At 41.0% G+C, this 18,567-nt stretch overlaps 1 protein-coding gene across 6 annotated transcripts in view; it reads left to right on the forward strand.

Moving 5' to 3' along the window:
* The window catches only part of ATP10B (ATPase phospholipid transporting 10B (putative)), a 392,801-nt gene that overhangs the window by 210,172 nt on the left and 164,062 nt on the right, over positions 1-18,567 (forward strand). The window contains exon 1 of one of the 6 annotated variants that reach the window (XM_006073466.3): positions 4,039-4,124. The exons of the other annotated variants lie outside the window; for them this stretch is intronic. The gene's annotated coding sequence lies outside the window, so the exon portion shown is untranslated. Of the gene's footprint in view, positions 1-4,038; positions 4,125-18,567 lie in introns of those variants that run through there. 6 annotated transcript variants of the gene reach the window in all.

Below are 18,567 nucleotides of genomic sequence, written 5' to 3' on the forward strand. Positions count from 1 at the left end.
AGAAGGTACTACTGCTATTTTTCCTTTATACAGGTACTTGTATTACAAACAAATTAAGAAAAGGGGAAAAAATCATGTTTTTCACATTTACATAGATATTCACCACTTCTGATACTTTTTATTCCTTTCTGGGGATTTGAGTTTCCATCTGGCATCATTTTGCTTTAGCCTGCAGAAGTTACTTTAGTGTTTTCTTGTAGTGCTTATCTGATACTAACAAGTTCTCATAGTTTTCTCTTATCTGAAAAGATCTATTTTTCCTTTATTCTTGAGGAATTATTTTTGCTGCTTGTATAATTCAGCTCTATTTTTAAAGCTCTTTAAAGATGTTTTAACATTTTCTGGCCTTTAATCAAATCAAAATTCTTATATATGTATTGTGTCATTTTTCTCTGATTTCTCAAGATTTACTCTCTTCCTTGGTTTCTGATAGTCATGGACATATTATGAGCTGATAGTCTTTTTCATATTTATTCTGGTTTATTGAGATTAAATTTATTCTGGCTTATTGAATATCTTGAATATTCAAAGTTGTTTCTTTTTTCAAATTCAGGAAATTTGGGGCCACTATTTATTTACATATTTTTATATACCCTCTTTGTTCATTCTTGTACTTCTAGGGTTTCAATAACATGTACTTTAGACATTTTTTATATTATTAGCAAGCTTCTGAGACTCTGCTCATCTTATCTTTGTTCTTCACTTTGGATAATTTCTATTGCTCTATCCTAATATTCACTAACTTTTACCTCTGTCATTTTCATTTTATAGTTATATCTGTCTAGTGAATATTTTATTGCAGATATTTTAATTTGGGTTATAGAATATTAATTTTTACACATTTTATTGTTCCCATATTTATGCTAAGATTTTTACTCATTGTAAGCACATATTATTTTATATCATTGAAGAGGGTTATCATAACTGTTAAATTTCATGTCTGCTAATTCTAAAATCTGGATCATCTTGAGACTCATCTTAGTTGATGGCCTCTTCCTTTGAGAACTGGCCACATTTTCTGGCTCATATATATTGACTATCCTGTACAGTTTGAATGTTAAGCATGGAGACTCTGGATCCTATTATTTTTCTACAACATGTAGCTTCTTTTCTTTTACAGACATTTAACTTGGTTGGAATTAGACTACAAAGTTTTCTTCTTGGGAAGCAGTTTCCATATCAGTTTACCTCTTTTTGTTTGTTTTTAGTTGATCTTCTTGGGTCTGTTCCACGTGTGCATAGATCAAGGGTGAACCAGAGATGTAGGAAGACAGAACTTAAGGATCCCCTCTCTGGCTCTTTCCCTTCTGGAATTACTCCTTTCTTTCTGTGGTGAGCATGATTTCCCCAGACTTAGTCCTTACCCGTGCCACAAAAACAGTTTTTCTCACTAGCACCCCCACCAGCTGAACAGGTCTCTTCCAACAAAACCTCCTCCACTTCTGTACCTTATCACTTCAGTGTTAAAATGCCTCCATTGTTAGAGAAACTTGTTGACACATAAAACTTTTTATTTGTCTTGAGCTCTCCTAAGGTTAGATTCACCAACACTCCATTCCTTTATCACTCATACCTTTCCCTTTGTTTCTGAGCCACCTCTCACTCTGAGTGCCTTCTTTAGTGCGTCTTTGTTATCCAGATCCTACCATCTAAGTCCTAACTCGACTCCACCATGAAACCATCATCCATTCTATTCCCAGTTAACACTGTCGTCTTCAAGTAAAGTTTTCTTAGAATTCCAGTGGTTACATCACATATAGATCATTAGATCATTGTTTACTTTTTGAATTAAAGATGTTTTTTCCTCACAATTGGCTTAAACTCCATGGCCACAAGAAATATGTCTTAGGCAATTAGTTTTTACCCTCCATGATAATTAAGGGCAGATAGATCAAGATTAGATCTAAATTATGCTATGGATTTACTATATATTTCTGACAAGTTACCTCTGTAACTTCAGCATCCTAATATTTTAAATATATTTAATAATACCTGATTTATGAGGCTATTTTAAGATAAAATTATTTCCCTAGCACAAGCACTCTCCTATTCTTCTTTATAAGTGTTTTATAACTTCTTTTTCCTCCAAGTCCCAACTCCTTCTTCCCCTTCTTCATTTTCAGCCAATGAATTTTTGCTTCTTATTTCAATAAGAAAACTGTGAACTTTGTAGCAATCAGAAGGAAACTTTCACACATTTCCCAACTAGTCTACCTCCCCACCTACATCTGTGCCCATTTTCTCTATTTTTCTTCTTGTTAAATGTCAGTGCTCCTACCTAAGGCGGTTCCTTTACTTCTGTATTTAATGTCTTATACTTGTGTACTTTTCTACTCAAGGACATTGTTTCTGCAATATCTTACTCTCTGCTAGGTCATCAGTTTTCCACCTCTACTCAAACATCCCCATCAACATACCACCATGCTATGACAACTCCCTTGCTTAAAACAAATCAGATTTCTCCTAACCTTATATACCTTCTATTGTTCTACCCCCTATTAACAGTTTTCAAGACTTGTCTGAACTCACTGTTTCATTTCCTTACCACCCATTTTCTACTCAGTCAATGTAATCAGGCTCTTATAGCTATCATTCAGTGAGAATATTTCTTGTTAAGAGCTCCATAATGGCAAATCCCATGCTAGTCATGAGTCTTCATTCTTAACTTCCTTCACTGGTCTTCAGAACCCTATTCTCCCTTGGTTCTCCTCCTACTTCATTGGACACTCTTTTTCAGTGTCCCAGGATTCATTTCTTAGGACACTTCTCAGCACCCACTATCTAGATCTCATATTATCCCATGGCTTTAAATATTACCTACACATTGATGACTTGAAAATATATATCTCCAACCTAGATCTTGCCACCAGATTCCAGGTTCTATTTGAATCAAATAGTTATTAGGCACTCAGTTCTCAAAAGGTCACCTCCACTTTGATAATTAAACCTACATAATTTTTACATATGTAATTAAACCAACATAATTATACCTCAAACCTACATATCCAAAACTGAATTTCTGTCTTCATCTTCCAAGCCAGTTCTTTTGGTAGTCTTCTCCTCTCAGTGTTTAAGAACTCTGCATCTAATTGCTTGTGACAAATACTGCCCTCTGATCCTTGACTTTACTTTCTGTCTTACCCTACACGTAGTACATCAGGAAATCCTTTGGGCTCTTCTGAGTATATCTGTAATCTGACCATTTGTCAGCTTGGGTTTCAGCAAGCTCCAGGAGTTAGTGATAGACAGGGAATTCTGGCGTGCTACAGACCATGGGGTTGCAAAGAGCTGGACACAACTGCCTGTCTGAACTGAACTGAACTGACCGTTTGCTATTTCCATTGCTTACTGATCTAAACCACAATAATCTCTCAAGTGGCAGTATTATTTCAGTAACCTCCAAACTGTACTTCCTAGTTCTATTCTTCACTCCAGCTACACTGGCCTCATTTTTCTCAAAAATGCAAGCGTGCTTCTGTTTTGGGGCATTACACTGGCATTTTCCCTTCATGGAATTCTCTTCTGTTAGGTACCCCATGGCTTTACCCATTTACATTACTGTAAATGTCACCTTGTCCCAGAGGCTTTCCTGATCTTAATGCATAAAATAGCAACCATATACCCATTACCTAGTTCTGTTACCCCACTTTATTTTGCTTCATAGCACTTATCACTGTCTGAACTATTGCATAGTTGTTTCATACACACATACACACACACACACACACACACACACACACTGGGGACAGGATTTTGTTTTGCTTTGTTTTTACAGCTATAGCCCTAGCACCTAAAGCAATGCCAGACATATAACAAGAATTCAATCATTGTTATTGGGTGAATGGGTGAATAATACAAACTGAAATCTTATCACAGTACCTGGAGTATAGTTAGCACTTAATAAATCACAAGTTTTATTATCAAGCACTGGATAAATATGTGTTGATTGAATGAATGAGTTTGTTCAAAAGTAGCAAAAAGAATTTTATCTATATTGAGCTAAGATCAAGATCTTGATCTTGTGTCTTACCTCCTGATCACTTCACCAGGTTCTACATCCAGATGTTATGTGCCCAGGGTTCAGAAAGCCATTGCATCATGCTCATGAAGGATTCTGACTTGGGGTAAGATTACCCTAAAAAACACTTGCAGAGGTGTCAACAACAGCTACCTGCTCACTTGACAGACAGAAACCCCTGAGCCAAGCCAAATTCACTCACAGAGGATCATTCCAGATACGGTCATTATAACAGAAGGCTGAGGCAGGACCACATGGCTGCTCTGAACTTACATTAGAAGCATTTTTACTCCCCATGTTTTTCCAAGACCAACAAACTGCAAACATCTCAGTAGGTGACCTGGGTTTATGACCTATATTTAAAATGAACTGAAAATAATAATGAAAGAGACTAATGTCGCATGAAAAAGTAGCTTCTGCATCTTCTCTGCAGATTCTGTAGTCAAAATCTTTGTTTTTTGTTGTTGTTGTTGTTGTTGTTGTTTTGTTTTTGGGTGGGGGGGGCTACATTTCTTTGGTTAGCTTCCTTCGAACTAGAGAAGATGTCCAAAAGGCTTTTATGAGAAGGTTCATGAGGTCTCACACAGAATCCAAAGCATGGCTACTTGCAGACCTCAGGGAGGGCAGGGCCCGGGGCAGCCCAGCAGCCTCAGCAGTGGAGGTCCAGGACCCCCTCCACCAGTGTGCTGCCGTTTGAGGGACTCCCTGTCATTGCCAAGTCATGAAAGAATTTGATTGGCCTGGCTGATTTTGAGAATGCACTCAGGTCCAACCAGTTGTTCCAACAAATTGACTAGACAGTGGTTCATATAGTAGAAACGTGAGGTGGGGGTTAGAGGGGTATAGTTTTCATAAGAGGAAGGATAATTGGAAAAACACCCCGGTAAGTGTCTAGAAGACCTAAGGGAGAGTACAGGGCAAATTCAGAGGAGTCACTTTATGGGCACCACACAACATGAAGGAGAAAAATGCCTTGAGGACTCACTCATCCAATTCAACAATGAAAAAAATATTGATTTCTCCCAGCAGCTCATTCAGACTTAAACATGCAACAGCTATGCACACTCTATGTAGCATGTGTCGTTCCAACTACGGTCAGGTGAGAAGAAAGTGCATTATGAAGCCAAAGAGATAACTTCCATTCTTGTTGTGTGGTCCTGGGTTTATGTGTATGTGTGTGGTCAGTTGCATCTGACTCTTTGCAAACCCATGGGCTATGCAGTGCTAGGCTTCTCTGTCCACTGACTCTATATCCCCAGTCCGTTGCTAGGCTTCTCTTCCTGATCCAGGGATTGAACCCATGTCTCTTGCATCTCCTGCATTGGCAGGCAGGTTATTTACCAACTGTGCCACCTGGGAAGCCCCTTGGGCTTATGACTTTATCTTTATTCATTTCAGAATCCTCATCCATATCACGGGAAGAGTAGTATTTCCCCACACAGGGTAAGAATGAAGTGAGATAGTGGGGCAGGGCAGGAGTCGGGACAGACTTGAGTCTGAGAGATGAGGTCAAGGCTAGCCCTGCTGTCCATCAGCTGTGAGGCCCTGTGCAAACTCACTTTCTCGGGCCTGCATGCTCTGTATCTCTAAAACAATGCCAAGTATGCCCATCCTGGGCTTTGGCAGCATGATATGAGTTATGCAAAGCTCTGCATTGAGCCTAATGGTGTGAGGGCTTAACATTGTATTTCTTAAAAACTGTTTTTAAGTAATAGTGCTTTGAAAAATTTAATGTATCTACAGGTGTACACTGTGATTTTTTTATATTATTACTGTTACCACTACTATCATCAGTATCACCACTGATTCAAGAAAGCACAGTAGAAATAAAGACAAATATAGTTTCAAAGGAAGGGCTTATCCCTCCTTCTTTAGAAGGCTCTTCCTTGCTACCAAGTAAGGTAAAAATGCTTTGACTTGACAGATAAGGCCATTCATTCTCCAGTCTGTGTCCTTCCAACCTCATCTCTTGCGCTTTCTCTCTCTCTTGCTTGTTCCTGCCGCTTGCCCTGCTATACTTCATCACCCAGGCTTATGGGCTATGAGCTGTCCCTAGACGTGTTCTGTACTTAAAAACTCTGTGTCTTCATTCTTGGTGCTTTCTTCTCTTGGAAAGGTCATTTAACCTTGGAATTCTTCTCATTTTTTTGGCCGCACCAGTTCTTAGCTGTGGCATGTGAGATCTAGCTCCCTGACTAGGGATCGAACCCAGGCCTCCTGCACTGAGAGCATAGAGTCTCAGCCACTGGCCCACCAGGGAAACCCTCCACTGAAGTTCTTATTTCTAGTTTCAATAAAATTTCCTAGTACGCCCTTATTACAGCTACTAGTCCTGTTACTTTTTGAGATATTTGTTCACTCATTCAAATTTTGCTTGTCTGTCTACTATTTAGCCCTTAGTTTATTTAGATTTTCTGTCCAGTTGTCCATGTGACCCAACACCGCACCTTATTAAGGTTCCCTTTAGGGCAGGACTGTGTCATGACCATCTTTGTGGTCCCTGTTGGCTAGCACAGTGACTTACATAAAATTGGGACATTAGAGTTGTTAGAAGGGAGAGAGGGCAGGGAGGCAGAAAAAATGGCACTCCAATCTGCTCTCTGTGGACCTCGATCTGTGATCATGATAAGTATTAGCCCTGTATTCTAAGCAACTGAACTGCCTAGCTTTGCAAGAATATCCAGAAATGGAAAAATAAAGTCCTCTTTTAAGCCTGCATAGAGTTGTTACTTTTTCCATGTTGTCAGACTACAGAATCTCAGAAAATCATAAGCCTTAAGGGACATAAGAATAACAGTATCTCCATATTATAGTGTCTGTGACCACCATGTCCAGACCAGCCTTTCATCAACTCCTACCTGCCATTTCCAGGTTTTCCTTGGCTTTCACTTTCTTGGACTTGACCACTGACTTCATGTCCCCAGTACCTTGATAGCCCAACCCAGGGTGATAGTGGCTCATTCCAGGATTTGTTGCTGAGAAAAGAGAGGAACATAGACCAAAAGAATATTGCCAATGCAAGGAGTGAGGGAATCCACAAAGTTAAAGCGAGCACAGTCCGTCAGCCCACCTGCTCCTCTTATACCAACTGCAAGTTTGGAGGTTCCCAAGACCAACTTCAGTGTTGATCATTCACTGGCAGGACTCAGAGTTCACTGAAAGCTGTTATATTCAAGGTTGTAGTTTACAGCAGGGAAAGGATGCTGAGGAAAATCAATCAGCCAAGGAATCATGGGGCAGATTCCAGGGAAGTTCCAAATGCAGAGTTCCCATTGTCCTCTTCCCATGGAACTGTGGACAGTGTTACTTTCCCAGTATCCACGTATGACAACATGCACAGAGTATTGCCAACCAGAGAAGCTCCCTCAAGCCTTGTGTCCAGAGTTTTTACTGGGGATCCATCCTGTAGATACAGCTGTCTGCCCACATGGCTGACCTAGGCCCCTCTGGACACTGAGCTAACACTACATGACCCAAAGCGTCCACCCTAGATCATGTTGTTGGTCTCTCTGACATGACCCAACATCCCCAGGCAAACAGAAACACTCACACATGACATTCCAAGACCTTCGAGATTATTTCCCAGAAGCTGAGGACAAATAGCTGACCTCTTTGGGGCAAGGGTAAATTCTGCACTCTGCAGAACCCAGCATAGACACCCTTCCTGACTGTCATTACCCCCCACTTCAGCATTCTGGGAAATGCATGAACTTGGAACCAGACAGGCCTGTGCTGGCTGACCATTTATCCTTGCATGACCTCACCAGTCACTCACATCTCTAAGCCTCAGTTTTCTCTTTTGGAAAATAGAGGTAAAAATGACTGTGCCTCACGGTATTTGAAAGGATTAGAACTGATGCTTTTAGGGAACTTAATATAATTCTGATGTGTAGTAAGTACCCAACAAATGTAATAGCCTTTTCCTGTTCTTCAATTCTTTTTTTATCCTCCCCCTCCTCTTTCTCTTTTCTCTTCCTCTCTCTCCCTCCTTCCTTCCCTCCGTCCCTCTCCTCCCTCTACTCGCTTATGCTCTCTCCTTTTCCACCCTTCCATCTTCTCTCAGTATAGCAGAATGTCACTTCAACTTGCTGTGACTAAGGAAATGCTACCTCAAGGGACCCACGTTCCAGCAGCAGCTTTGATATACCCTGCTGATATCTGCTGATCAAAGCTAGCTGTCCTGGGTTGGAATAAACAGGACCTAACACATTGTAATGACTTAGCTCTATTCCAGATCTGGTGTAAACTGAAGATGAAAATGTGTTTTCTAAAAATACCGAGGCTGCTACAGATGTCTGGGCCTGTTTCACCTCTGGTTACACAACAGTCCTGCCTGGGCATCTCTACTGAGTTCACGTGCCAGGAAACTACCCTAAGAACAGCCCTGCCTCCTCACTAGCGTTAGCACTGTCCACCCACCACAGAGACAGAGAGGTTAAAGCACCCAAGACGGACACTAAGCGAGTTATGAAGCAAGGTCTTAGGGAGACCAGAACTTGCATCATCTGAGTTAGGCATATGTGACCTCAATAGCTCTCCTGATGCTGCCTGGAATTGTTCTGTGGTTTCAGAAAAGCCAAACCTCTGTTCTGTGACTGAGATCACACTTCCATGTACACTCTCCCCCCAGACACTTTCTCCTACAGAGCTGGTTTAGGGCCTCCATTTTCAGACTGCTGAAGATCTGCGTCACAGATCTTGCCAGTTTCTCTCCCTGCACCTCTCCCATGAATGTAGCATTGGGAATGGCCAGTGATAAGCTGCCTGCACATTTGCTCCGAGAATCCCGTGATCAACCTGTGACATAGCCCCAGAGATTAGAGCTGCATACGATAAATGCTGCATTGATCTTATTTTTCCTGCCATGTTTAGAGAGAGAAAGTCACTTCCCTGAGTTCTCAGGCATTTCTACTGAGCAAAGAGAGAGACTGATGAGGGTAATCCATGAAGACTGAACTGCAGAGCATGAAAGCAAACATTTTGCTTTCTGTACCTGCAGGCAGTGTTTATGCCTGACTCTTGTTTAGTGTCAAAGTCAGCTTCCCCTGTAAATATTTCTTCCTTCCTCATCTTGTCTACAATCATTCCTCCTATTCTTCCTCTTCTAGATCAAGCATCACTGTCCTTTTCAATCTTGATTTCTTTTGAATGATCAAGTCAGAGGAATAGGTCCTCTTCCTTCATTCATTAACTCAATATTTACTAAGTGCCTCTTACATACAAAGAACTCTTCTAGGCAATCTAAAAAATGAAATGGACAGAACAGACAAAAATTCCTGCCTTCATGTAGTTTATATTTTGGTAGTGGGGAACAAGCAATAAGTGAATAAAAATTAGTAAAAACATGTATCAATTGATGATAAATGGTTTGGAGGAAAAATGATAGATTTGGGGCATAGAGGGCTTGTGGTTTTAAACATTAGATTGGCCAGGGAAGTCCCAGTGGAAAGATGACATTTGAGTAAAAACCAGGGGAGGTGATCAAGGGAGCCCATTGGGGCTATCAAGACAGAGTCATGGTCTTTGAGATGTTCTATGGCAGGAGTGCCTAAGAACAATTAGGAGGTCAGTGTGGCTAGAGTGAGCCATGAGGGGGAGGGGGCTGAGGAAGGTGATCAGAGGGGAGAGGAGAGGCCAGAATACACAGGGTGTGTTCAGTAGTGATGGCAGATGACTAAGGAATACAAGCATAGAGGAGTTTAGTTACTTTTTGCTCAGAGTGTCTGACTATTTGTAACTCCATGGACTGCAGCATGCCAGGCTTCCCTGTCCTTTACTATCTCCTCAAGTTTGCTCAAGCTCATGTCCATTGGGTAGGTGATGCCATCCAACCATCTCATCCTCTGTTGCCCCCTTCTCCTACTGCCCTCAATTTTTTACTCTGACCGTATGGAAAGCCACTGAAGAGTTTTGAGTGGAGTTGTGAAATAATTTGATTTCTATTTTTCAGAATGTCTATAACTACTATTTTTAGAACAGACTCCAAGGAGCCAGAGTAGAAGTGTAACAACTTAGGAGCTTATTGCAATAAGCCAGTTGAGAGGTGATGGTGCCTCAGGCCAGGGTATATCAGAGGAGATGGAGAGAAGTGGTCAGATTCTGTAAATACAGTTGACCCTTGAGTGACACAGGTTTGAACTGTGCAGATCCACTTATACATGGAATTTTTCAATAATAAATACTACAGTACTACGCCATCCACAGTTGGTTGAATCTACCAATATAGAACCACAAATACACAGGAATCACATACCCCAGGGGCCAGTTATCTGACTGCAGGAAGGGACAGTACCTCTAACCCCTGCTTTGTTCAAAAGTCAATTGTATACTGAGGTAGAGGTTTCCCGACTGATTGCATGTGCGTGCGTGCTCAGTTGTGTCCAACTCTTTGCAACACCATGGCCTGTAGGCTGCTAGGCTCCTCTGTCCATGCCATTTCCCAGGAAAGAATACTGGAGTGGGTTGTCATCTCCTTCTCTAGAGGATCTTCCCGACCCAGGGATTGAACCTTATCTCATATCTCTTGCATTGGCAGGCATATTCTTTACCACTATTGCCACCTAGGAAGCCCAACTGATTGTGTATGATTAGATAATAGGGTATAATAGAGACAGAAAAAAACAAGAGAAATAAGAATGACAGAAGCATTTGGCCAACAACTAGAGGGATAGAGTTGTAATTTGGGAACAAATTATGGTTTGTTTTCTCATCTGCCAAATGGGTAAATTAACTAAAATGTGAAAGGTTGTTATAAGTGCATGGCTTAGAATCATTCCTAGTATGTAAAACTCAAGTGTTAGCTTCCAGTCTTTGGAGGATTATCCTCCTTTCCCTGCTTGCTTCCTTCAGAGAATGAAGCACAGTCTGCTAGGATCTTGTTTGTTTTTCTTTGTCATCCATCCCCTCACCAGAATGGAAGCTTCATGAAGGCAAAGATCTCATCTGCCAAGTTCATGCCGTATCATCAGCTTCTACAAGTGTTTCAACTTTAATATATGCTTGATGAATACTTATGAGTAAAAGCATGAAAGGATTAAACACTCAGACAACCTGCATTTCCCATGATATATCTTGGCATCTGTTTCTTGCATTCATACTGGTCCATTTATGACTTTAGAAAATGGTATTAAGGAAGGCCTTTCTAAAAGATAGATCAGGGACCTTCCTGGGGCTCCAGTGGTTAAGACTTTGCTTTTCAATGCAAGGGGTGCAGGTTTGACTCCTGGTTAAGGAGCTAAGATCAAATATATCTCATAGCCAAAACACCAAAAAGTAAGACAGAAGCAGTATTGTAACGAATTCAATAAAGACTTTAAAAATGGTTCACATCAAAAAAGAAATTTTAAAATATAAAAGAAAAATTAAAGGTGGATCATGCAAAGGTTAAATAGTTCACTCAGAAAATCCTCTCTGTACTATGCCTTGATGAAGGAAAAAGTTCTAAGTATTGCCATCAACAGGAGCTCTGAGATTCCAGACACCACAATCTATGCTCCTCCTTCTGAAGCTGAAATCAGTGCATCCCGTTCTTAATTAGCAGAGCCGCTGCCCTGCCTCCACCCCCTGGTTCCGCTGTCAAGATGTCGCACATCTCTGGGTTGGCTGCCCATCCCAAGACAGTTCAGCTCTCTGTGCATGGCTGGAGGAAGGCAGGAAAAGGGCAAGGAGCCAATTATATTGAAATGGAATCTGGTCTTTGGAGGCCCCCTGTCAGGGTGAAGAGTTTTGGATGTTCCCAAAGATGACAGATGTTTCTTTATTTGAGCTGCTCTCAGAGGTTAGAGGTCATTTGTAAATAAGATTTGCTCCATTTGGTATGGCAAGTTGTGTTCTTCGAGTCTTATTTCTTTTAATCCCTGAGTCTTTTTCTCTGTGTTTTGACATGCTCACTGCCCGCAGAAAGGCTATTTGGCTGTCCTTGGGAGCAGCTGAAGTAGCAATCAATTTCAGGGGGGGTACCAGTGATGAGCTGACATGGTGCTAAGACAATCCAATGGGAAGGATAAGATAGAACAACTGGGGTGATGAATGAATGGATGAATGAATGAAGGAGTAAATGAGTGAAGCCTCAAAATTATTTCCTCTGATTTTAGCTGGCAGGAGAAGTAAGCTAGATTCTATTATGCAGTCTTTACTTTGTTGGTCCAAGAAATTTTGTCTTTGTATAGATGACATTCCATGGAATATTATCTTCAAGTAAATAATAATCCATTCAGAATATAAATACAAATTTTAATGCAAATCAGGGAATTTTTCTAAATTGGGTCAATGGACTTATAAGTATCCATGAACTGTATGAAATATGTATACATTTATATATTTTATATATATATATAAGTTAACCACTTTAAAAGGAAACACTTGGTATGGGGCAGTCATTGCTCTAATATTTTTTTAACTTTTTATTTTATATTGGAGTAGAGCCAATTAACAATGTTATGATAGTTTCAAGTGGACAGCAAAGAGACTCAGCCATGCATATACATGAATCCATTCTCCCCCAAATGCCCCTCCCATCCACGCTGCCACATAACATCGATTGCTCTAATGTTTTAGAAATTGTTTCTCATGTAATCCCCACAACCCTAGGAAGGAGATGTTATTAATACTATCCCCACGGAAATAATGTTACTGAGATACTGAAAGGATAAATAGGACTCACAGCTAGAGAGTGGCAGAGCTGGGGTTTTAATTTTGGTAGTCTGGCTTTAACTATACACACAGTGTCATGGTAGGGCAAGGAGAAAGCATGGATGTGGAGTTGTTTTTTGGTTTTGACTTATTAAGGAAGTTATATTGAAAGAAATCAGAGCATCTCATATACTCCGAGGGCAAGAAAGCAGCTACCTTCACAAGAATTAGAACCAGAGGTCAAGTCATCAGAAACGTCTACAGCCATCTGTCTGGTCTCTTAGATTTTCTGTGTGTTTTATCTGCAACACTGGCCTGTGAACCCATCCATCAGCATGAACATGGCCCATTATAACAGACCAACACACAACTTGAGCTTCTTAGCCTCTTCTGTCTGGATGTCATATTTACCTCTCATCTGTGACTCTGAACATACTAATGAATAGTCTAATTGGACAGAGTTTGAAAGTTTAATCTCCAGCAGCTTCATTGGAAATTTTGAGTTGCCCTGCAACAGCCTGTTCAGAACTCTCCATTCCATGCTCCTTCCTTCATGCCATGATACTTACGGCAATAGACTTGAGCCAAGATGGGGCAAAAGTATGAGGTTTAGCCCAGGGATGACAGTGTTGAAGATCCAGCAGAATCCGTTTTATGTCTTGAAACCTCATTTCAATATTCAATCAATATTACAAATCAGGTCAATATCAACATATTACCTATGAAGGCTCCTTACTCATAAGTGTTAACATTTGGTGGGGAGCAGAATACGCCACCTCCTGAATGTGCATGAGGATTATTTTGAGTTGCAGACAACTAGAACCCACAAATTTAGGAAGAGCGCTTTACCTCCCCCTTAACTGCCTGAAAGAATTTCAGTAGGAGGCCTGTACCCGGCAGAGAGGGCTTACCTGGTGGCTCAGTGGTAAGGAATCTGCCCGCCAAGCAGGAGACGTGGGTTCATTCCCTGGGTCAGGAAGATCGCCTGGAGGAGGGCATGGCAATCCACTCCAGTATGCTTGCCTGTGAAATCCCGTGGACAGAGGAGCCTGGCGGGCTACAGTACATGGGGTCACAAAGAGCCCATCATGACTTAGCAACTAAACAGCAACAACCCAGAAGAGAACTATTAATATTACCAGAGATAAGTTTTTTATATCAGAAAGACTCATTTGTATGGAGGGGAAAAATATTTGTTTACCAAACATTTGCTGTTCTCATCTTCCTGTAAATTGTCTTCCTCCCTTCTGAAAACACAAATCCCTGCCCTCTTCTCCTTAGCTCAGGATGGTATATAAGCCTAAATTACCTGACTGCAGTGAGTCTCATTTTTACGGGCCTTTCATAAGTATAAAATTTGTTTTTCTCCTGTTAATCCGTCATCAGTTCAGTTCACTTCAGTCGCTCAGTTGTGTCTGACTCTTTGCGACCCCATCAATCGCAGCACGCCAGGCCTCCCTGTCCATCACCAACTCCCAGAGTTCACTCAGACTCACGTCCATCGAGTCAGTGATGCGATCCAGCCATCTCATCCTCTGTCGTCCCCTTCTCCTCCTGCCCCCAATCCCTCCCAGCATCAGAGTCTTTTCCAATGAGTCAACTCTTCGCATGAGGTGGCCAAAATTTGTTTTTCTCCTGTTAATCTGTCATGTGTCAGTGCAATTATTAGACCAGCCAAACAACCTAGAAAGGAAGAAGGGGAGCGTTTTCCACCCCTACACATTCCATGAAGAATGAGCACCATTGTTTGTGAATCCCTAGGTGCTCTGATGCATTCCTATCCTGTGATTCAGCGAGAGCACTGTGTGTGCTCCGCCTCACCTTACAAGGTCCACATGGAAGCTTTTCACATTTATACCATTCTTATCACGTCACACACACAAACACTCCTCAGCACCCACAACTTGTGTGTTAAAGTTGGCCTGCTTACTACAACAAATGTAGTCATTCAGGCCAGTTATCTGCTGAGTGAATTGACATCAACAATAATTAGAAAAGGCAAAGAACCCACACACCTACAGTCAATCTTTGACAAAGGAGGCAAGAATATACAGTCAGAAAAAGATCATCTCTTCAGCAAATGGTGTTGGGAAAGCTGGACAGCCACATGTAACTCAAAGAAGTTAAAACATATGCTTAACACCGCACAAAAAAACTAAACTCAAAAGGACTCAAAGACTTAAATATAAGACATGACACCATAATATTCCTAGAAGAGAACATAGCCAAAACCCTCTGACATAAATCATACCTATGTTTTCTTAGGTCAGCCTCCCAAGTCAATAGAAATAAAAACAAAGTAAACAAATGGGACCTAATCAAAATGATAAGCTTTTGCACAGCAAAGAAAACCATGAGCAGAAGAAAAGACAACCTACAGACTAGGAGAAAGTATTTGCAAGTGATGCAACTGACAAGGGCTTAATTTCCAAAATATACAAAATAGCTCATACAACTCGATAACAAGAAAAACAAACAACCCAATCAAAAAAAAAAAAAAAATGAGCAGAAAACCTAAATAGACATTTATCCAAAGAAGACATAATCAGTAGGTACCTGAAAAAATGTTCACATCACTATTAGATAAATGCAAATCAAAACTACAATGAAGTATCGCCTCACATTGGTAAGAATGGCCATAATTAAAGTCCACAAATAAATTCTGAAGAGAGGTTTTCTTTTTTTCTCCTCTCTCCCTGAGAGAAGGGAACCTTCTTACACTGTTGGTCAGAATGTAAGTTGGTGCATCACTATAGAAAACACTATGGAGGTTCCTTAAAAAACTAAAAATAGTCTTACCATGTGATCCAGCAGTCCCAGAGAAAATTCTAATTCAAAAATATACATGCACCCCAGTGTTCACAGCAGCACTATTTACAATAACAACTCATGGAAGCAACCTAAGTGTCCATTGACAGATGAATAAAGAAAATATATATCTTCTTTATAGTATATATATGATGAAATACTACTCATCCATAAAAAGAATGAAATAGTATCATTTGCAGCAACATGGATGGACCTGGAGATTATCATACTAAGTGAAGACAGAAAGAGAAATACATATGCTGTATGATATCACTTACATGTGGAATCTAGACGTATAACATAAATGAACTTATTTATGAAAGAGAAACAGACTCACAGACATAGAAAACAAACTTACGACTATCAAAGAAGAAAGGAGATGGGGGGAGAGGTACATGAGGAGCTTGGGATTAGCAGATATGAACTATATAAATAAAACAAGTAAACACGAGGTCCTACTATGTAGCATAAGGAACTATATTCAATATCCTGTAATAAATCATAATGGAAAAGAATGTAAAAAAAGACATAATGGGCTAAGTCATGAAGTGGAATTGGAGAAGGCCATGGCACCCCACTCCAGTACTCTTGCCTGGAAAATCCCATGGGCGGAGAAGCCTGGTGGGCTGCAGTCCATGGGGTCACTAAGAGCCGGACACGACTGAGTGACTTCACTTTCACGCATTGGAGAAGGAAATGGCAACCCACTCCAGTATTCTTGCCTGGAGAATCCCAGGGACAGAGCCTAGTGGGCTGCCATCTATGGGGTCGCACAGAGTCGGACATGACTGAAGCGACTTAGCAGCAGCAGCAGCATGAGATGGAATAATTTTTTATCACATGGCTTTATGTAAAGATATGCAAATCATACACTTCTCCACCAAAGCTACACTTTTTTACCAAGACAACATCTCTCTGAAAAGCTGGCAGCAGATGTGATGAAATACCAAAGTTTCCAACTTGAGTTTAAGGATAGTTTGAGATATTCAAGAAGGCCGTGTTTAGTCGCCAAGTCGTGTCCAACTCTTGTTGACCCCATAGACTGTAGCCTGCCAGGCTGCTCTGTCCATGGGATTTTCCAGGCAAGAATGCTGGAGTAGGTTGCCATTTCCTTCACCAGGGGATCTTCCTGACCCAGGAATCAAACTCAGGACTGCTACATTGCAGGCAGATTCTTTACCAACTGAAACTCAGGGGAAAATAAAAATGCATAAAAGAGCTAAAACTCTTGAAGAAGACAGTCATTGCAGAGGATTTTATGTCATAAAACAAGGATCAAGATTGCCTGGTCAAAGCCTGATTGCAGAGGTTTTCAGGCTTATTGACTCATAGGAAAAGTTTAAGAGTTGACTTGAATCTGAATTCAGTTCAGAGGACCCTAGAGCAAAAAAAGAGTGCTTAATAAGCTTGTTAGAGGGGTATTTGCCAGAAAAAGAAGCCAGCACTTTCATTTCAGACTTCATTGCTCTCATATTTTTGTAAATTCTGTTCAATAACAGAAAGAAAGTACAATGTAGTCTTTACATTCCCTATTTGTTTTTTGCTTCTTAATAAATGTTTGCAAAACACATATTTGAAGGTTGCAAAGAACTAACTCATTGGAAAAGACCCTGATGCTGAGAAATTGAAGGTGGGAGGAGAAGGGGACAACAGAGGATGAGATTGTTGGATGGTATCACCGACACGAGGGACATGAGTTTGAGTAATCTCCAGGAGTTGTTGATGTTGATGTTGATGAAGCCTGGTGTGTTGCAGTCCATGAAGTCACAAAGAGTCGGACAGGACTGAGCAACTGAACTGAACTGAAGGTTGCTTTGTCCCTCATTTATTTTTATGACTAGTGTTGTTGGTATTTTAGGGTATGCCAAGTTTCCATAGGGTAATACCAGTTCACAGCATCCCTCCCATGGGAAATAAGGGCTCATATTAAGTCAACTAGAGTTGCCAGCAGAAAACAATTAGGTTAGGAGCTGCATCTTAAGTATATTCAGAGAAGCCATATGATTACAGTGCCTCAGGAGTAGTTACAGGATCTTTCATCAAGGAGGAATGTAACTTCTTTTCTGCCATTCTTTGAAGCCGCAACTCAGTCTGTGAAAGGGGGCAGGCTGGCCACCGCACTAGCAGAAGCACAGATTTTGAAGCCCAAGAGACCCACCTTTAAATCCTAATTGGGCTCCTTGTGATATATTTGATCTTCAATAGGTCGCTTAACCTTCTGGGACTGGGTCTCTTCATTGTGAAATGGCAGGAATAATACATCCCTTGCAGCATGATGGTAAGTTTTAGAGATAATCTACTTAACAACACCTTGCACATAAGTGAGACCAAGCAAATGGTGTCCATAGTTATTTTGGTTTTGATGATGAGATTAATGAAGTTGTTATTTGAGATATGGGATCATTTTTAAGCAACTGTTTCCTGTACTCATTCTCTGTTCACTGGTGCCAAATAGAAACATGGAGACAGGGTTTAGGGTGAAATAGAAAAGAGTAGCTTTTATTGCTTTGCCAGGCAAAGGTGGCCACGGTGGGCTGATACACCTCAGGGTGTGACCCACCCTGGAGGGGGTAGTGAGGAGTTTTACAGTGTTCAGGGAGCAGGGCATGATTAGCTCATGGGCAATTCTCAGACTGGTTGGCATCAAGTTGAAGTTCCAAGTATCACCAACCTTCTTGTTTCAACCAACCTAGAGTCTGTGTGCTTGTGGTCAGCAGTTTTTATCTGGAGGGGGATCTGCTTCCCATAAAAACAACTTAGGAGTGCTTGTGTCAGGCCTTTATCTGTATCTTTCAGGGAACAGTGAGTTTGGCGATTCTGCTATATGGCAGATTTATGGTCTAAATTGTTACCAGTTACGCAGTCCAGCAGCTGTTCTTTGTCTTTACATCTTCATGTTTCCCAACTATTACCCCTTGAGTCTGCATTTTACTTCTGTGGACCAGCACACAGGTTCATACACGGTTTCACAACCTCCTGGCTCTTTAATCTGTGGTTCTCTGGAATACCCCCATACAATTCCAGCCCATCGTTATAAATCCCCATATTTATTTGCTCGTTCATCTCAGTTCTGCTCAGCTCTTCAGCAAGAACTGTTTTGGGCACAGTGC

The sequence above is a fragment of the Bubalus bubalis genome, chromosome 9, assembly GCF_019923935.1.
Source record: "Bubalus bubalis isolate 160015118507 breed Murrah chromosome 9, NDDB_SH_1, whole genome shotgun sequence".
NCBI classification, from domain to species: Eukaryota; Metazoa; Chordata; class Mammalia; order Artiodactyla; family Bovidae; genus Bubalus; species Bubalus bubalis.